Source organism: Genypterus blacodes, unplaced genomic scaffold, assembly GCF_046128005.1.
Source record: "Genypterus blacodes isolate CSIRO-AG114 ecotype Tasmania unplaced genomic scaffold, CSIRO-AGI_Gbla_v1 ptg000037l_1, whole genome shotgun sequence".
Taxonomy (NCBI): Eukaryota; Metazoa; Chordata; class Actinopteri; order Ophidiiformes; family Ophidiidae; genus Genypterus; species Genypterus blacodes.
Genome location: NW_027466850.1, coordinates 1,471,247 through 1,484,472, shown reverse-complemented (window position 1 = coordinate 1,484,472; position 13,226 = coordinate 1,471,247). Strand labels below are relative to the sequence as shown.

At 44.7% G+C, this 13,226-nt stretch overlaps 1 protein-coding gene across 1 annotated transcript in view; it reads left to right on the top strand.

The window, feature by feature from the left end:
• The first annotated feature begins 2,442 nt into the window (after positions 1–2,442).
• Positions 2,443–13,226, top strand: part of dag1 (dystroglycan 1) — a 42,401-nt gene continuing 31,617 nt past the window's right edge. The window contains exons 1-2 of the mRNA XM_076147225.1: positions 2,443–2,608; positions 2,814–3,043. The gene's annotated coding sequence lies outside the window, so the exon portion shown is untranslated. The remainder of the gene's footprint in view (positions 2,609–2,813; positions 3,044–13,226) is intronic.

Below are 13,226 nucleotides of genomic sequence, written 5' to 3'. Positions count from 1 at the left end.
CATTATGTTTGCTACAGTTTATGGACAGTCCACTGACCTCTGTTTGCAGTTCTATATTCTATGTTGGATACACTGTTAAGCAATTAACAATATATATTTTGCTTTCTTGAAACTCATTATGACGCTTTGTGAAATCTTATATTAATATACTGTATTTCTTCAGTTTGTGGCCCATAAAAAAAGATTGCATTTTCTCTAAGATTCCCCTCAGACTCATATTTTCTGGTGATAAATACTTTGTGTCTTTGCTTTCTTTGTTGCTGTCATTCTTAATAGTAACTAATTAGACTTTTTTCCCGCAGTTATTCTCAATAATCTGTGCTGCTGCTGTCAGGGAAATTCATTTTCTTAAATTTTCTTTGCTCCTTGTAGTGCTTCTTTCTATAAGGTCAAAGCTACTTACACTAACATTTCATATTTGTTTTGGGATGGGACGTTTATATAAGCAGTGTGCAGTGCAGCGACCAAACTGTCACTTAAGGCCTGTAAATGTCTTATACCAGCAAAAAAAAATTGGATTGAAGATAAAGTGGTCGATTGTCCCTTTTAGTCCCTTTTGGTTTGTGGCATTTAACAATTTCAATTATCCGACTTGGTTACACAGTGGTGGGACATTGTTCTACACAATAGGGACAAAGTCTCTGTCAGTTACTGCTGGCCTAGTTCAGGAACGAAAGCTTTCAAGATACATTTCAGCCCTTTCTCACCTCAATCATACTCCTCCTATCACACCAGTTCACTTCTGTGCAGCTGAATGGCTTCTTAGGGAGAATCTATACGATGCCAGAGCTTTATCTTCCTATTCAATACCTATCTCCATGCGCTCAAATTTAAAGCAACCAAAAAATAACTCCACATAAATTCACCCAGGCAGCTCTTTCTTATAAATGATAATTGGAAAGTCACAAAATCATTTTGGAAGACTTTGAGTCTTCTCATCCTTCCCCTTTCAAAGCCAGTTCTTTCATTGTGCTGTTAAAAAGCCCCAATTTAATGTGAATGAAATGAAATCAATTTAATGAGCAGAATCAATTCACCCGTCCAGCAAACAGACTGAGAGGAGTAACGGCCACACGCTTCTCTTACCAATGATGTGACAGAATGGAAATGCATCGTACTTTAGCCCTTTTTAAAGGGCACACAGCCATACGTCTGGAGTTGACAAGGATATGTTTCACCGACTATAGCTGAGAAAGCGATGCAGTGAAAAGCGGCTGCTTGTTTCACTCCACCTGCTGTTTACACGTGAATCTGATTACTGAAGGATTTTAAAACACACTCAAACATATTTGGAGAACTCCAGCAGGCAGAGATGTGATTTAATTCAGCATCGCTCCACTTCCTACTGAGACTTACATGTTTGACAATCTACACCAGGGTATTTATCTGGGAAGTGCCTTGCTCAAAGGCGTCTAATGTTCCTTATTCACTGTCCATGCTCATTTACCGTACAGTGACAACAAACCCCTCCACTGTGGTGCATAGAAGCATAGCAAAGAACGCCGTAAAAGAAACGTATTCATGGCCATAAAATCTCGGCAATATTTGTGGATTTGGATCTAAATGATTTGTGTGTGATGCCGTGTGTGTTAGGAGAGTTCAGCTTTGATAGGAGAACATGAATGCTTCGCCCACAGATACAAAGCAGGAAGTTTTTACCACTTACAGAGAATGACTTTATGAAATCAAAAACCTGTTTGAGCTTTCAGACTCAATCAAGCCTTATTCACACAGTGAGGGTGTGTGAGTTTATATATAAAACACTTGTGGTGCATGAAGTTAATCTGAGCCCTGTTGTCAGGCAGATAAAGAAGAGGAAGAGAGCCATGCAGTTTTTGTTTCAAAGTACTTTCTCTCCAGCTGAGGGGGCAACACACACATGCTTCAGGTCACAGGCGGTGCGGCAGTGATAGCAGAGTGGTCATGGGTTCAATTCCGGGCTTCCCCTCGAGGGATGTCGAAGTGCTGTTGAGCAAGACACTGAACCCTTAGTTATTATTGTTTGCACTGATGTGTGTAACATTGACTTTAGTGTAGTCATGAGTAAGACCCCCTATACCACTTCACTACACACACAAGTCCCATGGCCATGTTGATGATCATACAAAGTTGAGCTCAGATCAATAACACCTTATCATCATATCTACTGCTGATCAATTTGCTGACAGAACGCAGCAGGTCGATTCCTGGTTACACTGTAAAGGAGAGAGGTGTGCCTGTGTGTGTGTGTGTGTGTGTTTAGAAGAAGGGGTGAATGAAAGAGGGAGAAAGGGGAGAAGATGTGAGAGCAGACAGCAAATGCACTGAATGAAAGAGAGAGAGAGAGGAGGAGGAGGAAGAGGGCTGGGGGGTGGAGTAATTCAGAGAATGTGAGGCTCTGCCCTCTCTCTCTCTCTCTCTCTCTCTCCCTCTAACTCTCTCTCTCTCACTCTCTCTCTCCTCCTCCTCCGGGTGGAAATTCATCCTTCAGCCTCGGTAGCGGACATTTGTGTGGAGGTCCTCGGGAGTACAGGACGCATTATTCGGGGGCTTTTGGGGTCCGCCAGCAGCTGAACCTCCCCAGCCGGTTTAATGGGTTTAATACTATAACGACCATCCAAGACACAATGTAAGTGGTTATTCTGCCACTACACGAAACGATGTGATTTTCTTCTTCTTTTTCAAAATCTCACCACTCACCTCAGCGTTGCCTTTCGGTTATTTTTTATATACTAATTTTCCTCCGTAACCCTGCAGGATTTTATAATTGCTGGTGGTTGAATTTCCGGACACTATATATTCCATGTTGGTGTTTTCGTTTTGTTGTGAATTAGGCTTTCAACCTTCCGCTGCGACAACTAACTTTGGAGCGGCGAAGGAGACAAACTGACGCCAGAAAAGAGTGTCTGACACCGGGCGGCCGAGGCTGCGTTTGCCCGCTGGACTGGAGGAGGAAACCGGAGCTCTACCCGTCGACACGACCGCCACCAGGCTACCCTTTTATCGGACGAAGAAGCCGGGGAAAAGAGGACTCGACCGGTGTAACGGGGGGCGATATTTGACGGTCAGTTTCTCTTTAAATCACAGCTCTTTCCTGTGTTCTCCGTCCCCCGCTCGCTTGTGCCAGCAGCCCCCGAAGATGTGGCACGGTTGCGGGCTGAACACCGCGCTTCTCTCGGGGGTTGTTGTGTGGTTGTTGGAAGAAACGGGCAGAGCGGGAACTACAGCCGAACTACCCGTTTATCTTCTTACAGGTTCGGTGTTGATAATATGACCGTACACACTCGGGAGTTAAGCGAGAAATGAGGTACGCTTGATAATGCATCCGGGTTCGCACCACCGCGGGGTCTGCACACACACACATACACACAGAGAGAGAGAGACGCCGCGGTTTACAGCAGCAGCAGCGGCGGCCGTTTGTAGCTCTGTGGTCGCGGGTATTTTTAGTCCGGTGTCCGTGTTATTAGCTGGCTCTCTGCTCTACTTACCGCCGCCCTCCCTCCCTCCCTCCTTCCTCCCTCACCTCCTCCCGTCCCGCCCGCCCTCCTGTGCCCGGCGCTTGGACAGCTGAAGGTGGCTGGAGTCCACACAAGGCTCGTTCCCCTGGCTGTAGACCCTGAACAGGTGCACTGTAAAGCCCGGGGGCCATGGCGGGCGGCGGGCCGAGGGGCCTCTTCATTTATTCGGACTGTATTTATGATTTGTGGGGTTATTTTTGGCGGAGTGGAAAGGGGGGTGGGGGTGGGGGGGGACGTCCCGTGAGAGTCCTGATGGTAAAATCAATACAGAGAATTCCCTGCAACGCTCCTTTAGTAACTTCCGCTGCCTGTATAGCGAGTTAGTGACCTTATTGTGCTTTATTCTGTCAGCGGGGCTTGTTTTTCTGCGCCACTGGGGATTCGAACTCGCAACACAGGAAACACGGGGGGGGTAACATGAACACAAACCGTATTATTAACGTAAAAAACCCCAAAACACCCCAATATTATTACAGAAACACGCGCCCCCCCATCGCTGTTGGCGCATATGTGGCTGTGATTAGAGCAACCAGAGCAGAATAACGGGTCACCTCCTCATAGAGGTGAGTGAGGGGCGCACCGGTTAACGCGGTCTCTCTCTCTCTCTCTCTCTCTCTCTCTCTCTCTGACTCGCGTCGTCGTAGTCGTCGTCATTCCCCTCACGTCTGCTTTGCCATGGAGACGTTTGACAGCCTGCTGTGGTCTGGGTGCGTCTCCTTTGACCGAGTACAAGACACAAATGAACGGGAATAAAGCCTGGGAAACAAAAGTACCTACAGGAAGATGCTCAGCACAAGAGCAGCCACTATGATCAGTGATGTTTACACTCATATGACCCTCTAGAGCTCCTCAAAGTACTTTCTTAAGATCCCCGCTCTTAAACATGCCTGTAGTACTCATCTTTTGAAACATCTCCCTGCGTGTTTTCCATCAGGGAGGTGAGAGTAATAATCTGGCTGGACTACAAAGGTGTGTGTGCGTGGGTTTTGTAACGTGACCTCTGAGCTCTGGTGGCTATTTAGCTCCTGCCTGTGCCGCTCTCCTGTGTGTGTGATTTGTTGAGCGGCGTGGATTTCCATGCATTTTAAAAACATCTCTCCCAAAGACATGTTTTACTTGTTCTATTCCAGAGCTCCCGGCTGCTCTGTCCTGCACTAAATAACTAAAGGATCTCGCCTTTGCAGTAATGGGCAATTTGGAGGGTTTTGAATGGTCCCATGGGCGTCATTATTCTTTGTCTGAGGTATATTGAGAAGGCTTAGAGTTCCATATATATATTCCCATCACACCCATGGGAGGCCAATCAATATGCACTGTACTGTCTCACACACACCATCTGTCCTATTCTATTCTATTCTATTCTGTTCTATTCTCTCTGACGTAAATCAGTCCAGACCTACAGCTGAGTACACTTGCACACGTCTGTGACTGTGTGTGGTGTGTGTTTCGGCGGTGTGTAAACAGGCGTCGTGTCGATAGGGCCGGTATGCTCTGAAGACGAGCTGCCTTTAATCCCCAACACCAAGCACTGTTTGTTTCCTCAGCAGCAGCAGGGACGAAACTATACTGATGCTCTGTGTGTGTGTGTGTGTGTGTGTGTGTGTGTGTGTGTGTGTGTGTGTGTGTTACTTTGCACACTGGAGTGTTAGTTTGTTCACATATCTTAGCTTTGTTTCTACCAAACAAAATTGTGTGTAGGTGGGTATGGATGTGCTTTGTGTGTTTGTGTGTGCGTGTGTGTGTGTGTGTTCTGTGTGTAAGGGCTATTGTAGTGTCAGTGCCCTCATCAGCCAGTTTGAAACCCCAGGCTAGTTTAGAAAATGTGTGTGGGGGAAATTGAACAAGCAATGCTCTCTCCTGTCTTAACTTACTTACTGCTTACTGCTCTCACAGTTCCCTGGAGCAAGGCACATAATCTCCAACAAGTCCAGTTCAGTGTTGAGTGGCCACCAGTAGAAGGCCGTGGTGGTCCTGGGCAGAGAGCTGAATGCGCCTCTGTGAGTGTGGAGCAGCCAGTCGACTTTCCTGGATGAAAAAAGGATTAAAAACAGATTAGTGTCCAGGCAGCAGCAGTAAATACCCACATCTTGCCTTTTCTTTGCAGCAGAGGACACCCACTGCTCTACATACACACACACACACAACACACACACACACACGCTACCATCACCTTCTACTGTAGTTACAGAGCAAAAGCAGAGACATGCAGCCGCTCTCTCCCCTTGTCACACAGAGCAGTTGTTGTATCGGCTTTGCGACACTGAGAAAGTCACTTTGTATTTTTGTGTGCTTGCTTGTGCGACGGAGCGTCTTGGTTTGAATATTTTCTATCATCATAACGTCTGATCACCATGACGCCTCGACTGAAGAGATCTCTATGCTCACCTCCCAGGGTTGAGTAAACTGTGTGTTTGCGAGAGTGTGTGCCGCGCCTGTGTACCGCGTTTGCATGCCTGCGTGTGTGTGTGTGTGTGTATGTTCGAGAGAGTGTATATTTATGTATCAAAGAGTCAACACCAGCAGAGTTTACCTCTGAAAGAAGCCTCAGTCCTGAGTAAAAAGATGTTCTGCGAGGCTGAAGAGATTTAAATTACACCTATAAGCAAGCTGCTGAGGAAGGTGATGATCAGCGTTGTGGGAAGTGAACCAGCGCTCGCATCATGAGGTGGAGCTCAGCACCCAGGCCGATGTGTCTTTGGGTCTATTTTGTGGTTTTGCAAAGGAAACCCTGTAGCTCCATTTTGGTTTTCATCCTTTTCCCCCTCACTTTAAGTTTTTTCTTCATCTTTCATGTCCTGAGTTGTGCCTGACCTGAAATGGCCCCAGTGAAGCCTGATACCAACTTACTGCGGGGTTTAGAAGAACAGCTTGAGCGTCGTTTTATCACTGATTTAATATTTGGTGGTTAGGAGAAAAGTTTATATGTGCCTGGAATGAAAATCTTCAAATCCATCTCTCGTATTCTCATACACTCATTTCTAAAAGTCAAAACATGCTGAAACTCGCTCTGATAATAGGACTTCTTTTCTTGGAAGTACATGTTCTTAAGTCTACTAGCAGAGTCCCTTTGTCCTATTTCCTTCTTAGCTAAAGGAGACATTCAGGAAAGGCACTGGGCAGATCGGAGTTGAACATATTCCCAAGGTGTCTCCCCACACACAACTTCGTTTCTTCTGTCTACGTGTGTGTGATACTTCCCATTTCAGAAATCAATATCCATCCAAGTGGGATTGAGTTCTTGTGTTATGAAAAGCCTTGTGTATCCTCTAAATGATAAGTCTAATCTTTGGCTCCCTGCTTTTCAAACCCGACACACAAGTGGAAAGAAGAATGATGGTTATTTATTCTTTCCTATTTCGAAAGCTTAGGGAAGATGGTAAAAGTGTGTGTATGTTGTGGAATAAGCCTACTTTATCACTTTGGGAGATGAGATTTAGATCCTTTAGGCGGTGTCTTTGGCTCCTTCCCTCTCTTCCTCCCTCTGCCCATCTGGGCTAAAATAGGGGATGAGGCATCTACAGCGTCTCTCGGCCTACAGTTGGCTGCTATTCTGTCGCTGTGAGTCATGCTCTTGCCACGGCGGAAACACCACTTGTCAATGCATAGGTTTGTCAGAACTCTAAAATAAACGCCCATAGGATGTGAAGGAAGCCTCCCAGGCTTTAGGGGGTGTGAGGCTGAGCTTTAGCCGCCTCTGTTTTTTAGTGTGTGAGATCACGGGGAAAAATTGCCTTTGATTGATGATGATGGTGGGTAATGTCAGATTGAATGTGTTAATACAGTTAGAAGTGCATTTGGGAAGTTAGGCGTTTTGCTGTTGTGGTTGGTTTTGATGTGGTTAAAAATAGAGGCCAGTAAAACCTTGGACCCATTCCATTTGGTCAGCTGCTTTGCCTTGCTGTGCTCTTTAGAGAGTTCATCCATGTTGGACCGTAGATGAGTCAACAGCCTAAAACAGCTCAGTGCGTCAAATACCTTCAGTTCCACTTGGTGATAAAGACTTTGGCTGTGCTGGTTTATTCTGATAATCATCTACAATAGCTTCCGGCGTGATTACAGCCTTGACAATGCCATGAACGGTTCCGCTTGGAGTATTCAGTCAAGCTTCTGTCAGGCTGTCAGAGAGTTTGTGTTTTTTGTTCAGCACAAGAATCTCCAGCTGCTGTTTTCACCTTTAGGGGAGAGGGTTTGACGAGTGAATGGTATTAAAGTAAAATGGCCCCCTGTCAGGCCAGTATCAGGGTTGAAAACCTTCATACCAACCTGAGAGGTCCATTTTCCCTCAACTCAATCAGACCCAGTCAGTATTTCAGTATTTGGTGTCTGTCAGCCCCTCTTTTGACCGATTAGAATAAAGAAAACAGACATGATTGCCTGTTATTCTATTGAAAACCAACCGAGCAACAGAATCACATCATAGGCTTTCCCCATTGCATCCATCATTTACTTGTTGTAGCAACGCTCATGCATAACTTTTCCTTTCCGCATACAAATGAAATCACTTGACTGGTGCTTGTTCTCAGCAAAATCAAAATTTTAACTAATTAGTTTAGCAGAAAAGAATTGATGTCAGTGTTAATTGAAGTTCACTCCCGTCTGAGTTAATGCAACACTTAAACACCGTCCCTGAAGCCATTTCTATGATTAAAACAACAACTCCAATCATAACCTGTCAACTCTAAATAATTGTCCCTTTTTCTCAATACTGAACCATGTGTCATTTGTTCAGAGGGACAGAAAAGCATCACAGTCACACAGACAAAACAAAATCAATGGTCAGGAATGATTAAGCAAAATACCCAATAAATTACACCTGATGGGAAAGTGTGCTCCCTCGCTTACTTTGACAATGTGCTTGATTTTGGCTCCCTGGCTGGCAGATTGTTTTCTTGTATTGACCCAATATGCCACCCAATATCACGTTTAATCTTCTCATCCGCCAGTGACATCATCATTGATTGATAAGTTCAAAGCCGAGAAGAGAAATCTCTCCCTCAGACATCTTTAATCTTAACACATTTCTGCCCACACATTGGACACTTTTATCTCAGTTTCATAGAAGTCCTTTTTCCTGGCTGTCCAACAAAAGCCCCCCCCCCTCGTACACTGCAAGTATACAATCACTGCACACTTTATTTGGATTTTTCATGATATATTGTGGTTGATGTGAAAAGCACCCTAAGAAATGTCATTATTTCCACAGAAATATTGAAGCCAGCCCTTGTTTGCTTGTGTGTCAGGCTCAGAATTGAACAGTCTGCTCTGGCTAACAGTAAAGCACGGGCTAATGTGCTGTATTGTAAATATGTCGTCAAATTTTCATCTGTGCAGTCTTAATGTCCAGGCTCCAACAATGTGGCAAACAATTTCTAGACTGGAGCTGTGATCACCAGGGACAGCTTCAACGTTCCTGCCTTGTTTCTATGGCTCTGCAACTATTAGGCCGGTGCTCCCAGTGACACTTTCCTGTATAATTGCAGCTGACGAAGCTGACCGAGCCATTATGAGCGATCAGTGTAGCTAACTGCTCAGGCCTGTATGTCACTGATATAGAGGCCATTTTAGTGCCAGGGCTCGGCGGTATGAGGGAACTGTTCTGGGCCTGATAGTCACAGACTAGACAAGACTTGCAGCTCTCCGCATTTTGTACTGTTGTGAATTAACATATCTATATAGTCACCATCTTTAACCATATATAATCACCATCAATTCTATTTTTTACATTTCCTTTTTTTTTTTAACCTAATGACTTCACATAATTCCCATTCCAGCTCTGTATTTCTGTGATTTTCCAGTTGATTGTACAGATTCCCAACAAAGATTTCTGCATGCGTAGCCATCATAGGTGTGGTCTCTTTACCCCTCATTACCTAAAGGTTTGCCTCTGTTGTGCAAACACAGCCTTCAGGACTATAAGCAGTCGACATCACAACTGTGTGTGTGTGTGTGGGTGTGTGTGTGTGTGTGTGTGTGTGTGTGTGTGTGTGTGTTTGTGTGTTTGTGTTTGTGTGTGTGTCTCATGCCCCTGATTTGGGAGAGAGCAAAAGGAGTGGCAGTGCAGTAATTAGTTCTGGGGCATTAACTGCTTATCAGTGGACAGTTTTATTAGCCCCCTTGTTTTGGCTGGTTACCCTCCTGGACATGAAGCCAAATGGCGCTCTGAGTCGCCTGGTCAACCATGGAGGAATCCCACATCTACGCAGGGGACCCTTCATGTTGTGAGAAGACCTAATTGTGATTCCACTTTGCCACCAACACCACAGCCACATGTGAACTGTGTAACATTCAATCTTGCTGTTAACGTGTAGCTTTATGTTACCAAATTGCAAGTGCCTTTTTATAAGATTATAAGATAAGGACTTCTATCACCAGAAGTGTGTCTTTTTGGCCCCAAATGGCAAACCATACTATCTTTTAACAATAAACTTTGAATTTACTAGTATTTCCATTTGTAGTATGTGAAATCATGCTTTGTTTTACAGTCATGGCAGCAACAATGTGTTTTGAATAAGCAGAAAATGATTGTTTGCACCTACTGCAAATTACAGGAAAGCAAACAGTCCCACCTGATGTTGCTAATTGTAGTTTGGTGAATGTGTAACCGCACAAGCTGCTAGCTTGTTTCATTTCTATTTTCTATTCTCCATTTTGTAATAAAATGCCACCTTGAACCATTACAGACACTTTAAAAACACTGTATTGTGTCATGGTTGGTTAATCTTGTTTGAAATAAGCACAAATATAGCAGCCTGTTGCCTGGTCAACCATGAAACAATTCTGCTTTCCACAGCCAAACAACCATTAAATGGTAAAAGATGCGGGTGCAATAACCAAGGAAGCCCCTGTAGGCTGTCTAATGCTGCATCTTTAACTTGTATTTGAAACAAGAAGTTGGTTTAAACTGTATTGACTTTAATGATGTTTTAGTGAGTCATTTAAATAAAATACAGACAGTCTATATTTAGCTTGTGTGGCATGTGATGTCACTGGCTTTGGGCTGTTTGTGATTAATAATTAACTGTTTCTTAAGAGCAACTCAACAAAAGTCAAAGAAGCAGGAGAGACTGAAGAACCAAGACACACATTTATGAAAATGCCTAGAAGGGTGTGTGTGTGTGTGTGTGTGTGTGTGTGTGTGTGTGTGTGTGTGTGTGTGTGTGTGTGTGTGTGTGTGTGTGTGTGTGTGTGTGTGTGTGTGTGTGTGTGTGTGTGTGTGTGTTTTGGAGTGTTGGTGAGAGACAAACTCAGCCACCAAGGAAATGAGACTTGACAGGACCTGACATGCTAAATCTGACAGTCAAACACTACCAGGCCGTGTGTGTGTGTGTGTGTTTGTGTGCGTTGATTGATTCTCAATGGACGACGCTGTTCCTGGTGTGGCTTCAGACACACACACATAGTAACACACATACGCAAGCATGAGCACATACGAACATCAGAATGTGTATGTCTAAACACACACACACACACACACTCACACCTACACTAAATAAGCTGAGGCAAACGGAGGCCAGGGCTTCAAGTTACACACATTCGGCAAGTTTGGACAAGCCAACAGGTTGGGCAAAAGGGGAAACATTCCAGAAAAAGTGCCACACGATAGAATGAGGACACATGTACACATTTAAAGACTTTGTTATCTTCTATTTAAATGTTGCAGTCTCTTCAAAAGCGTGGCTGCACTTTATTGTGAGCGAGGGATTATAGTTTCCATTTTTATTTCTAATTTAATTTCTTTAATTTTGAATATTGTGAGGATAAATGAAATCTGGGAGGAAATGTTTTTTTGCAGCACTTTTCATTTTTCAGTAGAAATCTTTAAAAGAAAATCCCAAACTACGATGGATGAAGATATCAAAATTATCGATCAATAGAACTTTATGAAGCTATTATCATTAGACCGAGTACATGTGCGGTATATTTATTCTCTTATCCCGAGTTTCTCCATTTGCTAAGTGACATGACATTGAACAGTATATGGAAGAACTTGCTCCTATTGAAAAACCTTCTCAAACTTTTCAGCAGCACGTTTCTGTGTAGCTTTGTACTCACACACATGCACTACAGTAGATCCACCAGGAAGTAAACACAGAGGCAAATGTGTCAAGGCATGAAAGCTCATTTCCAAGCCTATTTGCTGATTTGTTTAACGGATCAGGATGTCATGACTCATCCATTCATTCAGTTATTCACCCACGCGTTTATCCATCTATTCATCCAGCCAACCATCCATCCACACACTCATCCACGCATCAAGTCATCTATTCACCCCACCCATTCATCCGTCAATCTATCTTTTATGATGGGCAGTCATTCAAAGGGCCGAGAGCTGTCGTCTGCCAATGCGCTTAGATGATTCACGTCCTGGAGAAACCATAGCTCTGAGGTAGTGTGCGTTTGTATGAGTGTGTGAATGCGCCGAAGCAACAGAGGAGGGGCTCTATATCTATCTGTGTGTGTGTGTGTGTGTGTGTGTGTGAGAGAGAGAGCAGGCTGGGGGGACAGAGCAGGGGATTTGGGAGTGACAGCGGGTGTAGTAATGGGATGTCTTGATTGATAGGACGGGAGACTGCAGAAATACAGAGACGGGGAGAAAGAGGGGAGGAGAGCGAGATGGAGAGAAACGGGGTTAATAGGAAGCGAGGGAGTGAGACCAACAGAGAAAATAAGCAGAGTGAGAGGAGGGGAAAAGACGGCGAGGGGATAGGGACAGAGCGGCAGGCAAGTAAAGGGAAGGAAAAACATGTGATAGAGCCATTTACTCTTTCCGTTTGTCCTTGAAATGTTCACTTTGACCTCCATTTGCAGCCCTGGACCATAGTGGGGGGGGGCATTGTTTACATTGTTGCCGCTTCAAAGAGCATTACAATTTAATAAGGCAATAATCTTCAAGGGCAAATGGACTGTGATGCAGACCGAGCGCACCCACATCCCTGCTGTTCACAATCCAGCAGCACACAGGCCCGTCCAAGTCTCGTATCTCACCGTCTGCAGCTGTATGAGCCGCATATCAAACTATTAATCACACTACGCTCACTACTAAAGTTCAACTAGGAAAGGTTTTTTTGCGTAGTATTATGCAGCAAAATGACTCGACTCTTGTGCGAGAATAACAGGTTTACTAAAACACCCGAAGGCGCCGTGCCATCATCTGCTCTGTGTCTAAGTCTGGAGACATCAGGTGGATTTGCCGCAGAACCCTAAGCCTCGCTTGAAGTTAACCTCAAACCAGGTGTTCAGCCGGTGCAGCTCCTGGCCCTGTAATCAGCCCAGCTCGTCTGGAATGAGGTGAATTCTGTTTGAACGTTCGGGGCAAAGATCCAACCCTCACAACCTCACGGTTAAATATCCTGTCAAAATATCTTTCATCTTTTGGAGATGGGCTCCTGATCCTTCTAAGGTGTGTGTGCGTGGGTTCTGTTAATTGTTTTTTGTGATGACTGCCCGTTTAACTGCCTGACCCCAACAAGAGCTGATAAAGTCTTTCACATGGACAGCAGCAGTAGAGAGAGAGAGAGATTGGATGTTTCTCTACTCTGGGATCTGAATGTTGGTGTTGTTGAGGTCCATCTCAGCTCATGACCAAACCCCACCTGTCTTATCGTCTGGTAGGTTCCTGGCCCCAAATCAAACTCTCCTCCCTTTTTCCTCCTCCTCTCCTTTTCATCTGCCTTGATTCTGTTTTTGCCGTCCGTCCTTTATCACTGGCATCTCTCTGCCACGTCTCCC